This window comes from Cucurbita moschata, unplaced genomic scaffold, assembly GCF_002738365.1.
Source record: "Cucurbita moschata cultivar Rifu unplaced genomic scaffold, Cmos_1.0 Cmo_Scf00098, whole genome shotgun sequence".
Lineage (NCBI taxonomy): Eukaryota > Viridiplantae > Streptophyta > Magnoliopsida > Cucurbitales > Cucurbitaceae > Cucurbita > Cucurbita moschata.
This window is the reverse complement of record NW_019268614.1, coordinates 322,017-340,041: the sequence shown is the minus strand read 5'-3', so window position 1 is coordinate 340,041 and position 18,025 is coordinate 322,017.

The following is an 18,025-nucleotide window of genomic DNA, read 5'->3' as shown; positions in this document are numbered from 1 at the left end:
AAAAATAAATAATAATAATAATAATCATAATAACAATAAAAATAAAAATACAATAGAGTTAAATTTATCAATTCATATATTTAAAGATAACCCGCCTCTATATCTTGTATAATTCTTCTCCAATCACAAAATTATCTTGAAAAGTTGGGATACTGTTATGACATGATTTTCGAAAAGTTGGGGTAAATATATACATTTTTTTTGGTAAGGAATGACAGAAGGATAGATAGAATCGATTGGAAATGAGATATAGATAATTAAGTTTATTTCCTTGATTGATGAGAGAGCATATAGAAGTATACCTCATCTATTTCATATTAGAATAAGTAGGAAGAGGGAATTAATTGAGTTGGACAAGTTGGTAAGATCTTAGCATCGAACGGCCAAAATATGGAACAAAAACCACTACCTCATAGATTTCAACTACCCATATGCCATTGATTCTAACCTTCAACTCCACTCTCATCCGATAGAGGATCCCACCAGGCAAGATCTGGATTCTAACAGAGACCAATGCCTTGAACTTCCGCTCGCGCTTTAACGACCTTGCAATCAATCGTACTGCAAATTGTGCAATTATCAGCAAAAGTGGGTTGACACGATTCTCACATGGTTTGAAACTCAAAGGTTACAATCATCTAATTCTTCATTCTCACATGGTTTGTAATCTTCAAGGTCACAATCATCTTGTTCTTCAGCCAAAATACTCATCCTTAACTCTGGTGGATGACGTAACTCTTATATATTGCTTTGTAATGCTTTGCTTAAAACAAACTATCTACTACCTTCACCTTTATATAAATTTATGGTACCCCTCCTTCTTAAACTCTAACATACGGATTAACCTATATTATTTTTATGAATCTAATTCTTGTAGAGAATTAGTGGGTTCATAGCTATCTCAAACTATCAAGTTTAATAGATAACTTTGAATATAATTAAATTTAGTTTAGATCTAATATATTTATTGCTAATTCATCCATCTTAATGTTTTATAGTGCTTTAATACACCCAAACTCATCAAAACCAAGTCATATATTAACATTTTCTTATTTAGTTTTCTAAATAATTATTTAAAATGTCATGACAGAATTATACTATAGGTTCTTTTCTCTATAGATTAAAAATAAAAATTAAATTGATGGATGTTGTTTATGGTATGATACAACTCTTCAATAAAAAAAAATAAAAAAAAGTTACTTTATATTCTTTGACTAATGAAAAGGAATTATTTGTTTAAGTAAATTTCTTTATGTGACAGCCCAAAAATAAATAAATAAATAAATAAAAATTATTATAAACAAAAAAAATATTATTATGTAAAATAAAAATTATAATAATAAATTAATAAATAAGTAAATAAAAATAATTATTTTCTCATCTCTAACTGTAGTCACTTTCCCCATAATCTCTCCTTAACACACCTGACCGTTATTGAAAAAATGAAACAGAAATGAAAAAAATAGAATCGATTAAATTGGCCAAAATAATTGCTAACCTAATTCTAAAGGTAACAAACAAAAATGAGAAGGAAGGGTTGGCCAAAATAATTGCTAACCTAATTCAAAAGGTAACAAAAAATAAGAAGGAAGGGTTAAACAGATTTAACGTATCAGAATTTCTTCTCTCCTGCAAAAACAAACACAAAAAAAGGTTCAGATTTAGTTTGGGTAGTAAGAGATATTTTGGCATTTGAAGAGGTCAGTAGTTTTCCTTTTATTTTATTTAATGATATTAAAAGTCATCCTCAAACACAAGATAATTAAAGGAAGGGAAATACAGCCAGAGATAGGGAGGGAAGACGGTGAATATAATTGAAACTATCTGAAAAATGTTAAAAGAGTATTAAACACTGTAACAGAAAATAGAATATCTGGAAAATTTTAATGGGTATTAAATGGTTTGTATGAAAAATAAATATTTCAAGACCTAACTCAGGCAAAGACTCTAACGTTAGCATGAAGTATAACACATGGATCAATATAAATTAGAGAAACAATTTTGTAGAAATTCAAACTCAAAACTGATGTCATGGGCTCACATAGGTTGACTTGGAGTTCAATGGACTTTCATTAAGGATAACGACGGAATCGAACTTTCATTAAGGATATATTCGTGACAACGACTTAAGCTAACCAGGTAAGTGACCTTACTATCGGCATGGTTATATTTGATGTTGACACGTGCCCTGTGGTTCTGCACGTGTCATATATATTGATATGTGTGGATTGTCTGTGGATCGATATGCTTCCTATATGTTATGTTATGTTATTATATGTGGTTTGTATGATAATAATTATGGTACGATGTGCTCAAAGATACGTTTGAGATAGGATACGAGAAGGATGCACAAAACGAAATGTAACAATAGAAGTAAGATACATTCATGAAACGTTAAAGTTAGGTTACATACCGGAGTGCTATGGATAGGAGAGATTGATGAAAGAATACGGTTAGGTTATGGGTAGAAAGGGATAGGTTTGTAATATATTGATAGAACGATAGCGTTAGGGTACGTTCTTGTGACGATATGACTAAGGTATGTTACGTAATGATATGTCTGTGATAGGTATAAGATCGTTAAGGCTATGGTAAGTTAGAGAACGATATGACAATGAAGTGTTTACGTTATGACTTGTTTATGATATGATACATTGTATGCTAGATTATTGTGCTTAAGTACATAGTTATGTGAACGTGAATGTATGCTATGTATGCTTTTAGTCTGATGTGATGTGTAATGCATGTAACGATATGAGGTCCTTGAATGATTATGGCATATTTGTATGGAATATGTGAATGTGAACAGCATGAATTGTATGACATGAAGCACGGTAAACTGTCTGGAACCATAACCCCGATAGAAATGTGTATGAAATGTGAAATGAAAATGAGAATGACATGAAACCTGGAACGTGACAGGGGGGGTTATGGTCATTAAAGATAAATGTAGAAATAGGGTGACCTCATGCATTATGTGTGTTCATGCATTTAGGGGGATACCCCCATCCCATCACGGGGGTACGGACACATACATCCAATGGCAAGACAACGATCGTTATGCATTGCATAGCGCTGCCGTGACGGTTCTAGTTTTAACGGGTCCCGGCATAAGGGGCACCCAGAGTATACCCACCGGATAAGGATAGTGGCCCAGCGGTGTGCGAACTAGCTGGTGAGCCCATACTCGCATGTATGGGCAATGTGTAGAGCATATAGTACACGTCCACGATTACCCGTTTGGATAGCACCGCAAGAAAAACGAAACGAAACGAAACAAAACGAAAGATAGGTCCCATCATTTCATTGCATGTGATTGTTGCATTTAACCCCAATAGTGGGGTCACTTACTGAGTATTTCTTTAAATACTCACGCCATGTGCTACTACATTTTTCAGGTTAAGGCAAGACATTCCTGTACGGCTGACGACGACATCGCAACTCGAGATCATGACACATGCATAGGATAGTGGTATTTATTTTCTTAGACTTAGGATAGAATAGGATGTTTTAAATTTAAACGCTTATTTATTTTATTTCGGGTCTTTTGTTGCATAGTTTTAAAGATGTTCTCGAAACACGTAAGTCTATGGCTGTATTTTAAGTTAAATGTTATGTTTTATGGAATTTAAATGAAGTCTTCCACATTCCATGTATGTTTATGGTATGTATACCGTAGCGATCTTAAATTAAATTAAGTCGTTACATTTTAAGTAAAAAATCTAAAAGAAATTAAAAGAATTATTTGTTTAAGTAAATTTTGGTCGAGATTATTTTCTTTAAGTAAAAAATCTAAAAAAAATTAAAAGAATTATTTGGTTAAGTAACTTTATGATCAAATAAAAGTGTTTTCTTTAAAGTATAAATTTTATTTTGAATAATGTATAGACTTTGTTCCAAAACTTTAACAAAGTCTATTACGTTCAAAACTCTGAATTTGAAAACACTTTAACATCATACTCTTTCGAATAAGATCTAGATGTACGTATGAAGTTATTAGTTTAAATCTAAATAAATTTTGTAACTTGATGTTTATAGTGAGCTCGGTTAAAATTAGTGTTTGGAACATGAAATTTTAAATTCCATTGTAATATATATCATATAATATAAATTAAGTAAATGAACACTTCCGTAAAATATTTTATAACAAGAAAAGTATTTAGTGTAACTTTGAGAAAATTTGAATTTTTATATTTTTATTTTTTATGATGATGTATAGGCTGTGGTCTAAAATTAACACGTATGTATGACTATTACGTGTACCTTACCATTATTGAAATTATCATACTTTTTCTTGTGATTGAAGTTAGGGTTTCATAACTATTTTAAAACTCAGCATGGTGACTCTAAAGTTTGAGTTTGATAATATTTTCGTCACCCTTAATGTAAGACTAACAAACTATGAAATGCATGATGAATGCATGGGGATGTAATAGAAAACAACTACGAATGCAACCTAATTATCAGCTCTCATCTTATTCTTTACCTCATAGGAGATGATGGGTCTGGCTCTAGACTCTAGGCTCGGTAGATTCAACTCTTGTGGTTCACAAGCAAGTATTTTCATGCAAGTATTTTCATGCATATACTAGCATTTAGTAGCTTACTAAACTATAGATTTCCATTCACGGTATAAACCTTGTCAAATCTAATCATCATCAATACATCAATTAACATTCACATTTCATGCAAGGTAAATCATAACACAACAAAAAAACATCATTTATTTTTGCACGTAATTTTGTTCTAATGACGCTTTCACTATTTCCTTTTTTAAATATGTTAGTTGAAAACTTGGGTTATTAAGTCGCATGTGCCTTTATATTTTCTAGTACTCTGATATTTGTCGCGTATGATAGCCTTTTATGTTGTTTCTATCTCCAAAAACTCTCCCAAGGACTTGCAACTAATGGCAAATGCCTCAGCCCACCATTTATTTTTATTGCTTGGTACGTCCTGCATTTTCGTGTATTAACCTACTTGTGACTAGCTGATTTTTACTAACCGTGCACATGCAGGCTCTTTTTATGATTCTAGTCATCAACTTCGAATAGGTAATTTCATTTTTCTTTTGTTGATAAGAAACAACTACCTATTTGAAGCCACTGATTAAGTGCAACAGCAACTCATTCTTAGTTATTATGTTAACTTGACCTCTAGTGCAAGTAGGATAGAATATCATCATCTATAAACTTCACAAATTTCCTTTTTGTTAACTATTTTTTAATTATATCTAAACTTTTTATGCTTATGTTTCAAGAGTCATTCTAGAGGTCCTATAATTTTGTTGCAACCACTGGAACTTGTTCAAACCATAATGGCTTTAGATTAAAACGTCAAAATTCAACCTCTTCATGAACAATTGCCAAAAGTAGAAATATCTTTTTATTTTGGAACAAAAAGAACTTTTTGTGGATATAGTAGGTTAATTTCTCTTTATCTCAAAATTGATGTTATAAATGTATTGTATATCCAAAATCTGGACAATGTTCGTATGTTTACAATTTCATAATTATTTCAATTTCCTTTGTCTAGGTTTTCTTGAACGACATGTCTCACGTCAACCTGTAATGAAAAACTTGAGTGTTGGTCATCAACTGTTTGGAGACAAACTACTATGGAAACAATTTTGTGAAGAGATTTTTTTATAAAAGTCCCATAAACCATAGCAGACTAGAAAAATGATACACTCTATCAGCTTTGAACCCTAAAATTTCAACCCATCAAAATTATTGGGAGGACTCAACATGCACTGCAATGCATGAAAATGAAGAAAAAAAAAACAAGTAACAAAAGTTGAACTATAAAATTTCTTCTCGAATTTAAAACCTTTGTAGTAAAGAAAAGGAAACAAAGTATATAATGGGGAAAAGAGATCGAGATACATGATAAATGTCAACTATACAAAAGTAAACTAGACAGCCACTCTAGGTCGACATTTCCTTTGTGACTTTCAAGCTCTCGAGCACCCCAACGCCACGATCTGTAACTTCACAGACCTGAAAAAAAGTGTACAAAGGAGTGAGTATAAACATACTAATTAAGCAACCTACTTGTAGGCTCTTGTTCACATTCAAGTCTTAGCAGAGAATAACTAGCTATTGTAACGACCGCTCTATGACGCATCGAATCATGTAAAACCACGTGGACTCTAAGGGTAAAAGTTTTACAACATTTCCTTTTACAAAACAGGAGACACAAGAAAATAAAAGTTTCCTTATATGTATTTTAAAATCCAAAATATTTCAAAAACACATAATGAAAATCTGCGGTGTCACATCAAAATAAAATAGTTACAAAATATCATGAGTTTTCCCAAAAATATCAAAACGACATGGAAGGAGAGGAATCAATCTAAGGCCCTCTTCTGCAGCCACACGGCTCCACATGCTCCACCATCGACACCGGTCTACTTTCCAAGTGAAAAAAATAGAAACACAGAATGAGAATAAGAATTCTTATTAAGCAACCTACTTATAGGCTCTTGTCGGATTTAATCCTATTCACGAAATCTCAAGCTATGTGCTCGAAATTGTCGCTAACCATAATCTACTGCAGTCTCAAGAGATTACCCTATGGTTACTCCTTGGTATGGATTCTTCATATCCATCTACCTACTTAGCTCAAATAAGTGGATCCTTCCGAGTGGTGTCTTACAACGTCTACAAATGCCTAAGATCAGTAACGACCTGCCTCTACGCCTCACTCGGCTAGGTCAGTGAACTACCTGTCTTATGCCTCTGTAGGGCTCAAACCAGTAAAAACTACCTGTCTTAGAAATAGTAATTACCTATAACTACGCCACTCGGACTGGATCAGTAAAAAGGTCATAGCTCGTCCCACTGGACACCCCTGACGTGGTACTACTATAGTATACTCACTATGGCTACCCATATTCCTTATGGGTGACAACTAAAAATACAGTAACTCATAGTCCATGTAATTCATAACTTACGTTCTCTAGCACATAGCAAATGGTTCAACTCACAACTGGACAATAATAGGTTATCCAAACCCGAAATCAATGCATAACAAAGTATCAAAGCATACAACATGCTCATCAGGCTAATCAAGTAATAAAAATCTACCTTAACATAAATAGGAAGCACGTAAATCCAATCACCTATGAGAGATTTCACATTTATGCAAGTAGAAGCTATATAATTGTAACTATAATCAAGGTATAACCATTCACGCCATTGAAGTACGACTCTCATGGAACTAAATTTAACCAATCCCCAAGTATTGTACTAAATCATTTGTCCACATTCCAAATTGACTCCTACAAGCATTTCTTAGAAACTTGCTCCACGCGGTTACTTACATGGTTGTAGACTTCCTAAAATTTTATCAGGTCTTCTAATATGATCCACTTGACTAAGCTACTTGGTATTGTCTTATAAACGAGACATTATGAAATTAGTGAGATAAGTACTCAAATTAGAATAAAAATGGTTAAAATTGATAAAATGGGAGAAAAAGATCTCAAATTTTGGTTCTGTACAAGCGGTTCAGGTCGGTTCAGCAGGTCAGGTTGGTCCAACAGGTCGGGTCAGACCGCACCCCACAGTTTTTAGCCTCTTCCTCCCACCTACTCCTGATTCTTCTACCCTCTCAGCACCCTATGTCTTCCTCTTCATGAAAACCTACCAACCTCCCTCGACAACAACCTAGATATGAAGACGTAGTGAAATCTATTAGGATTTTGAGGGGAAAACAATGAAGATCACACCATTAGAGGCTTACCGTCGGAGTTCTCCCCTTCTCAGTCATTTGTGTCACAACGTCGTTGCTCACGAGTAACTCAGGTTTTGTCGCTCTTCTCTCAAGTTTTTTTTTTTTTTTTTAGCCTAAAAGGTGGCCTGGCTTTCTCTCTTCATTAACTCAGGAGACCTAAGTTTGATTCTCGACAATGGAATTTTATTTAACTATTTTTTTTTTATATATATATAGTTTCATCTTTGGTCATGCATTATATTTAAACTTTACCTACATTTGATTTGCACTATAATGGTCTGGATGTTAGGAACTTTATACCTTTGTTAGTGTTATGTAATGGGTATTAGGTTCAAGTTTAACCAGTGGAGTTGAGGGAACTTTATACCTTTGTTAGTGTTATGTAATGGGTATTAGGTTCAAGTTCAACAAATGGAGTTGAGGTGATTCAAATGATGAGTGTTATAATTCAGTTGAACAGTTACCGGTCGTTTCGAATGTCTCTCTTGTTGAACGCCATCATGGCTGAGATGAGCACTCTAGTGAGTTTGACAAGGAGGACTGTAAAGAACCACACCCCAAACCAAGTTCATGTTGGACTTAACAAACTAAAGATCCAAGAACCTAATGCACTCCATGGGAACTGGGATGAATTATTAAACTTTTTATTTGACATAGAACAATACTTGAAGGCTACAGGAACTTGCTCAGAGGACTTGAGAGTTACGGTGGCTGCGACCAAAACTATGGTAGTGCTCGAAGGTGAATGATATCAAAAATGGGTTATGCACGATAAACTCATGGGAAGACCTTTGATGGAATCGATGCAATCGACGCTCCCATTTGAGGTTGACTCCTTAGAAGAAAGAGTCACATGATCAAACAACTCGGAACATGGAGGTGCCTCTGAGAACTCTATCACACACATGGAAGGACGTGTCGAAGAGTTAGACATTACGCAAAAGACCATGTTGAAACTCTTCGGTAATCTGACAAAAGACTCCAGGACAACAACATGAAAAATCTATTGTTGTCCAACGGTTAGGATATTTGGCTTTCATCCCCGAGACCAAGTGTGGTGAATGTAGATTAAACACGTGACCTTCAAATTTTCAATAATCACAAATTTTAAATTGTATAGACAGGTTATTCACCTTGAATCAAGTGCGGTGAATGTGGATCGAATAGGTGATCTTCAGATCTTTGGTTTGACGCACTCCCAACTAAGCTATCCCCGCTAACATTAAAAATGAAAATTCATTAGTAAAGGCATTTCCGCTAATTCATTGAGATTTTAAAAAGAAATAATGACTAATTTTTTATTTAATAGTTAGGTTATGCAACTTAAATCAGGTTCGGTGAACTTAAATCGAACACGTGACCTTCAGATCTTCAGTCTAACGCTCTTCCAATTGAGCTATCCACGCTAACACAGGATACTCGTGATAGGCTGAATTTGAAGCCGCTATCCTTCGGTTCGAATAAGTCAAGTCCCTTCGATCGGTTCGCTCTCGTGGTCTTCCCTTATCTTCCCTACGTTTAGAGTTGTTTTGGTTTGAGGAAGGAGCACGCACCAGCCGAACGCTCTCAATGAATAAGAAATAGACAAGGGAATCAATGATTCTTATTCCATCAAAAAATGAAAATTCATTAGTAAAGGTAAAGGTTATGCAGCTTGTATAAGGTGAGGTGAACGTGGATCGAACACGTGACCTTCAGATCATCAATCTGATGCTCTCCCAACTGAGTTATCCTCACCAACATTATTAATAAAAATTCATCAATTGAGATTTTGAGATTTTAAAAAGAAATACTAACTTATATTTTGTTGAATAGTATATCTTCAATCTGACACTCTCCCAACTAAACTATCCCCGCTAAAATTCATGGGATATGTAACTAACTTGAATCAGGTGCGGTGAACGTGGATCAAACACGTGACCTTCAGATCTTCAATCTAAGGCTCTCCCAACTGAGCTATCACCAGTAAAGGTATTTCCGCTAATTCATTGAGATTTTGAAAAGAATGATTAATTTTTCAATTCTCCAGTCTAACGCTCTCCCAACTAAGCTATCCCCGCTAATACTAAAAATCAAAATTCATGATTAAAGGTATTTCCGCTAATTCATTGAGATTTTAAAAAGAAATAATAACTAATTTTTTATTGAATAGTCAAGTTATGATACTTGAATCAGGTTCGATGAACGTTGATCGAACACGACCTTCAAATCTTCCGTCTGACGAATTCATTAGTAAAGATATTTTCGCTAATTCATTGAAATTTTAAAAAGAAATAATCCCTAGTTTTAGATTATGTAGACAGGTGCGGTGAACGTGGATCGAATACGTGACCTTCAAATCTTCAGTCTGACGCTCTCCGAACTGAACTTCCCCGCTAACACTAAAAATCAAAATTCATGAGTAAAGGTATTTCTGCTAATTCATTGATATTTTAAAAAGAAATAATGACTAATTTTTTATTGAATAGTCCCGTTATGCAACTTGATTCAGGTTTGTTAAGCGTTGATAGAACACACTTATGTGTCAACTTTTCCATGATCACCCCCAAAAATCCCACTCTGTCTTAGGTAAAGTTTCATCTAGAGTACACTTAACCTCAGGATTTGAAATCACTGTTTATAAAACTTTTCCACGATCACCCCCAAAAATCCAAACTCTTTCTTACGTAAAGTTTCATCCAAACCTTCAAATCTTCAATCTAACGCTCTCCCAACTAAGCTATCCCCGGTAATATTAAAAATGAAAATTCATAAGTAAAGATATTTTCGTTTTAGATTGAATAGTCAAGTTACGCAACTTAATCGACTTATACAACTTGAACCAAGGGCGGTTAACGTGGATCAAACACGTGACCTTAATCGACTTATGCAACTTGAACCAAGTGCGGTGAACATGGATCAAACACGTGACCTTTAGATCTAACGCTCTCCCAACTAAGCTATCCCCGCTAATATTAAAAATGAAAATTCATAAGTAAAGGTATTTTCACTAATTCATTATATTTTAAAAAGAAATAATCACTAATTTCGCTAATATTAAAAATGAAAATTCATAAATAAATGTATTTTCACTAGTTCATTATATTTTAAAAAGAAATAATCACTAATTTTTTATTGAATAGTCAAGTTAAGCAACTTAATCGACTTATGTAACGTAAACCATGTGCGGTGAACATGGATTAAACACATGACCTTGAGATTTTTAGTCTGACGCTCTCCAAACTGAGCTATCCCCGCTAATATTAAAAATGAATGTTTCATAAGTAAAGGTATTTCCACTAATTTATTGAAATTTTAAAAAGAAATAATCGCTACTTTTAGATTGTATAAGACAAGTTATAATGGACTTATGCAACTTGAACCAAGTGCGATGAACGTGGATCAAACATGTGACATTCAGATTTTTAGTCTGATGCTCTCCCAACTCACTATCCCCGCTATTAAAAAACAAATTTCATGAGTAAAGGTATTTCTGCAAATGAGTAGGAAATCGATGTCAAAACTTCTAATTTACGCTACGAAAACCATCCCAGAGATCTATACACACACCAGGGATAGATTTCAATGCTTTTTACATGGCGTACACCATAGGAGGAGGAAAACAGAACCTCGAGTTTTTGAATCGCCCTAGATTTGGAAGCTTTCGGCTTATACGAGCCAAACAAATGCCATAAACAGGAAGAGGGGGGAAGAGGAGACTCAGAAACGAAAGAAAAATGAGGAAAAAGCGAAGAGAGAGAAAGCTCGCCCGAATTCTTCTAATAATCGGGCAAAGAAGACAAATCCCAACCCGCGACCCGAACCAGAACCAACCCAGTCGAGTCCAATACCTGCGGCCTAGACGCCTCAACCCAACCCAGAAAACCCAATTCGCGCCTCAGCCTAACCCAACAGCCGTGACCCGAACTTGAAACCGACGACCCGTGCCTCAAACCCGAACTCCAACCCGTCTGCAATCCAGTCCATTTTCAGCAACCCAAACCCTCAGCCCAAATAGAATTCCACAGCCCAATAAAAGAACCCAGCCCAGAAATCGTAACTGAGACCCGAACCGCCCGACAACCCGCGCATCGCCCGACCTCAACCTGCACACGCGTCAGCTTCTGGTTGTGCCATGTGTCAGCATCTGGCGCAAGCTCCCCCTCGACTCCGGTGGCTTGATCAGCTCAACGGTGGTTCACGGCATCTCCTCGGCTCATATGGCTTATTCGACTCGGGAAACATATTTTTCGACCTATTCAGCACCATTTTGACCCTCCTGGACTTGATTTTGACCTTGTTTGAGGTAAAACAAGTCATTTTTAGGTTGTATTTCACAAATTTAAGTTGGAATTTAATTATGTTGTGAAATACTAAGAAAGGTGTCAAACGATTTAATAGAAACCAATCACCGACGAAAGCATAGGACACATACAGGGAGCCATGAGCTTACCTAAATATTTTAGGAAGTATGTCGGCTAAGGCCTACCAATTAAGTGACTCTTCCGTCATAGGTTACACAATTATATGTTGTATGTTGGCACATGCCCGTGAATTCGCACGTTTCATAAATTTTATGTTAGACTGTTATAATTTAATACGTAAAAGTATGCAAATGCAAATGTATGTTGTTTTCAAAATGACTTGTACGATATAATGTGACGTGATGTGTTGTGCTTAGAATGTTTATGTGATCGTTGAGATGTTTTCTGTATGAATCACATGTCATGGTATATTATGATGAAAGCATGAAATGTGATATTATGTTTCTTAAATTATATGTATACAACATGATATGTATGACATGAAATCACACTGTATAGTGTGAAACATAACCTCGTTAGAATTATGCATGATAGGAGGACTGAAAAATGAGAAGTAATATGATATGAATGAAAAAGGATAGCGGGATTATATTTGTCAATGATAAAAGTAGAAATATTGGGGACCTCATGCATTATATGTGCTCATGCATTGGGGGGATACACTTATTCCATCACGAGGGTACAAACGCGTACACCCAATGATAGGAGAACTATCGTTATGTTTTACATAATGTTGTCGTGACGGTTACTAGTTCTAATAGGTGTCTGACCTAAGGAGCTCCTAGATTATGTTCGCCCGACAAGGAAAGTGGCCCAGTGGTGTGCAAACTGACTAGTGAGTCCATACTTGCACGTATGGGCTGTGCGTAGAGTATATGGTACACATCCAAGTTACCCGTTAGGATAGTACCGTAGAACAATGGAAGGATAGGTCTCGTCATCTCATTTGCATGTGTTTGCTGCATAACCCTGATAGGGGGTCGCTTATTGAGTGTTCTTAAAATACTCAAGCCTCGTGTCACTACATTTTCAGATAAAGACAAGGCACCCATATGAGACCAACAGAAGCATCGCAAATCCGTGGACCGTGGCACATGCGTAGGATAGATTTTCTTTTTAATTTAATAGTATAGGTTAGTATAGGTTGAATTGCATTTGCATTAATAGTACAGGTTAGTATATGTTAAATTGCATTTGTATACTAGTATAAGTTAGTACAGGTTTGAATTTTAATTGCATTAATAAACTATAGGTTAGTAGAGGATATTTAATTCAACATCGTTTTTCTTTTTCTTTCTTTTGTATTTATTTATTCATGAGGTAATAAATGAGGAATGAATTAATGTTGCATTTATAATAAGAGCCCATTTAAAGTAATTCTGCATTAGATGTACCGTTAGAAATATAGTAATGGTTTTAGATTAAATAGAAAAATTTAGGGTTTAAACATAAATGCAACTTCCCTAGCTTTGGTTCATGACCTTCACAACAGTGCTATCATCTGTACAAGGGTGTTTTACCTTTACCTAAAGGAAGCAGCATGTAGCTTGAGTATTTAAAAAAACTTAGTAAGTAGCTCCACTGTTGGGGTCAAGAAATCACATGCAATCATGATAGGATCTATTATTTTATAAAACATCATGGTCTTGGTCTCCATTTTTTAGTACGAGCCAAATTAGTTGTGCAATACTACTCTATACACCGCTCGCGCATGCAAGCATGGACTCTTAGATGGGCTTGTATACTTACCCCTTTGATATAACATTCAACTAGCATACATTCACGCTACCAAAAAAGCTGAAGAGGAAAAGGAGCACACATAATATCGGATTGTACATTATATCGGAGTCTTTGTGGCTGTACTAATGATAACGGAGAAGTATCCTAATGCATGTGACATACCAAATACACAAGGTTCCCATAGTTTTAAATTATGGCATATAAGTATGATGCAAGTGTTACCTCAGTTATTTTCGTAATATAACTTTCATGAATAACATACTTTGGCTTAACAATTTCTCATAAACCTAGAGTAAACACTCTAGCATAGTGTGCCTGGCATGACGGATAGAATGTAGTAGCCCAAAAAAATAATAAATAAATAAATAAAATCATAAATAACGAAATAAATAAATAAATAAACCAATAAAAATAATTATTAAAAAAATAGTTAAATAATAATAATAATAATAATTAATTAAATAAATAAAAAAGAAGCCATCTTTCCTCACTTCTCTCCACCAACCTCTCCTCCCTTCCCATAATTATCTCTCCTCAACACTTTCTTAAGTAAGTTACTGCAAAAATAAACAGAAAAGCAACCTGTCAAATTTACTTGAGAAAAAAAAAATGAGAATGAGTTTTAACCAGTTGAGATTCATTTTTGTGAAGATAAATCTCATCAATAAAATATATATTAAATCTTAATTTTTTTTATCCTATATCATTTTTAGAAATCACAGCCAATAATATCTAGATTTTCATTAAATTATTATAATGGTTTAACCTTGAGTTAGAAACTAAAGGTCAATCATTTATTCGAATTCTAGTAAATCACGAAATTAGTAATATTAGATTAAATTTATATTAGTAACCAATAGAATGGCCAAGAAAATTTGTGAATAGAAAACACATTGAGATAAAGAAAGATTTGGAAATAGGAATCCACTAGAAATTTGGAATGTATTAGAACAAGATTAAAAGGCAACATAGTAAATACAGATAAAAAAACCACAAACTAAATAGAGAGAGAAAAGTAAATAAAGACAACAATAAAGCTCAGACTAATTTCAAATAACTCTATCTACTTTTTTTTATACAAAAGGAACCATGAAAAATAAGATTTTTTTTTATAAAAATATAATTTTAGATATATAACATTTCAAGACTTAACAATGGACCAATGTGAATTAGAGAAATAATTTTATAGAGTTCAAACTTGAAACGGATGTCATGAGCTCACATAGGTTGACTTGAATTTCAAAGGACAGAGTCGAACTTTCATTAAGGATATATTCGTGACAACAACTTAAGCTGACCAGGTAAGTAGCCTTACTATCGACATGGTTATATTTGATGTTGACAAGTGCATGTGGTTCTACATGTGTCATATATACTGATATGAGTGAATTATCTGTGAATCCGTATACTTATATTATGTTTATGTTATGTTATAATATGTGAATTGTATGATAATAATTATGGTACGATGTGCTCAAGGATATGTTTGAGATAGAATACGAGAAGGATGCACAAAACGAAAGGTAACTATAGGAGTAAGATACGTTCATGAAACGTTTAGGTTAGGTTACATACCGGAGTGCTATGGATAGGGGAGATTGATGAAAGAATATGGTTAGGATATGGGTAGAAAGGGATAGGTTTGTGATAGATTGATAGAACGATAGCGTTAGGATACGTTCCTGTGATGATATGAATAAGGTACGTTCACGTAACGATATGACTGTGATAGGTATAAGAACGTTAAGGCTACAATAAGTTAGAGAAGTATATGACCACGAAGTGTTTACGATATGACATGTTTATGATACGATATATTGTGATGTGATATGTTATGCTTAGATTGTTTTGTGTGACCATTAAGGTAATTGTTGTATGAATTGCACATTATGAAATGACATGTTAAAAGCATAGAGCGTTATGTTATATTTTCTAAATTATATGTATACAACATGTTGTGAATGACATGATATCACGATAAATGAAATGAAATGTAACCCCATTAGGATTATGTATGATACATAGACTGAAAAATGAGAAATGACATGTTAAGCATGAAAGATGATAGCGGGGTTATATTCATTAATGATAAAAGTAGAAATATTGGGGACCTCATGCATTATGTGTGCTCATGCATTATGTGTGCTCATGCATTATGTGTGCTCATGCATTTGGGGGATACCCCTATTCCATCACGAGGGTACGGACGCATACATCCAATGGCAGGACAACGATCGTTATGTTTTGCATAGCGCTACCATGACGGTTACTAATTCTAACGGGTGTCCGTGTTAGGAATAGGGAGAGAAAACTGAAAAGATCAGATAAATTCGAAGAAATCTCACATTTCAATGAAATTGGCTATTATATAGTGTTACAGAATCAAATCCGATATACTAACTCTGTAGGACTAAATCAAATCTAATTCAAATAACTAAATCAAATCTAATCCAAATAACTAAATCAAATCTAATCCTAACAATCCCTCCCTTAAGCCGAACACAATGGTGATTAGTTTATATCTATGACCTCATAACAGACTTTCACCCTAAGATAACTTCATCAATAACGATTCAAATTTTCCATTTTTGCCTTATTTGGTTAAGATTTTATTTTTGACAAAATATTATGTTATGCATTTATTCAGGTTGAAAAGGTGCAATTTTAAAAGTTATTAGAAATTGTAACGGCTTGGGTTTCTGGAATAAAATCAAATCAAATAAAAATAGAATAAATAATTAAATGTAATCTCCCCGGAAATTGAGGATTTCCTGCTCGATTTTTATTACCTAATAAAAACATTTCTATTCCTCTGAATTTTCTTATCCTAAAACCCTAGAATGCAAATATCTTCATATTATTTTTATATTCCCATGCCCAACCTTTTACCTCCCTTGAAAACAATTTTCTCTCCAAACTTTCCTCCGGAACCGGAACGTTGGAGTTGCTCTTCGGAGGAAGAATCGAGTAGAAGTAAGGCATTGATGTTGGGATCATTGTGTCAAAGAAGGTTGACCGGAAATCGGTGTTGAGGACGTTGTGGGATTGTCGGCGCGTCGCCGGAATCAGGGAGGCAGAAACTAGAGTTTCGTCACTTGTCGGGTAAGGAAGGCAGGGTTTTTGGAATAGGATCGAGCCATAGACGCACACCCAGCAGCTCCGGCAGCTTCGCACGCGTACACAGTGCAGGTCGGCTCGCACGTGTACGAAATCGGCTCCGTTCCGTCAATTCCCGCAGCTCGACTTGGCGGCTTAGTTGGCCGGTTCGACAACGAGGCTTAGCGGCAAGGTATCACTATAATATATCGATTCCAAGGTTTTTGACCCTCCCGAAGCTGTTTCTGCCCTTAGTTTTACCATACGAGGTCAGTATGGTTCCTAAATGTTAAAGACAGCTTAGGTCGGGGGTTTATTTTGATAAATAGCATGAGGTTTAGCTAGGGTACCTTATGAAAGGTTCTAAATTCTTATGTGGTTATCATAGGGCGTATTTAACCGTTGGGACTAGCTTGTTGTGAGTGACTTCAACCAAGACCATCGAAGTAAGTGACCTTACTGTTGGAGTTAGCTTTCTACGTGTTGTATGATGGTGCATGCCCTATGGCCCCTGCATGCACCATATTTTATATGATATGATTATGTGATGTATAGATTGTGTTGACCGTAGATTGTGTATGTTATGTGATGTATGAACTTGTGTTGACTGTTGACTGTTTATGTTATGTCATGAATGAGATGTTAGTATTATATGCCATNNNTGAATATGTTGATTGATGCCATAGATACACGTAGAATTATCGAGTCATGTCATGAGATGTTTATGCAACTGGAATGTTTATGTAATATGTCATGTAATGTAAGTCATGTGAGATGCCATGTGATGTATGAAACGTAAATGCGATGTTAGCACTGCTTATGTAATGCCATGTTAGATATGTTAAGGGACCTCATACATATAGTATGTCACGTGCATCGGGATTCTTCCCCTTTATGATACGAAAGAATGAAATACGATATTTATGTTCGCCATAATATCATGCGGGCCTTTTCTGTTCTGTGGTGTCCGGCTACGTGTAACACGTTTTGTCCAACCAAGTCAGGCCCAAGGGGTATGTTTACGAGCCCGCCTGGTGGGTTCATGTACACGTACATGGGCCATGTGTGAAGGAGTACCACACATCCAACCCTACCTGGAATAGAAAAGCGCCCAAGGCTATGAAAAGTTAGGTCCCGCTCATATGTTG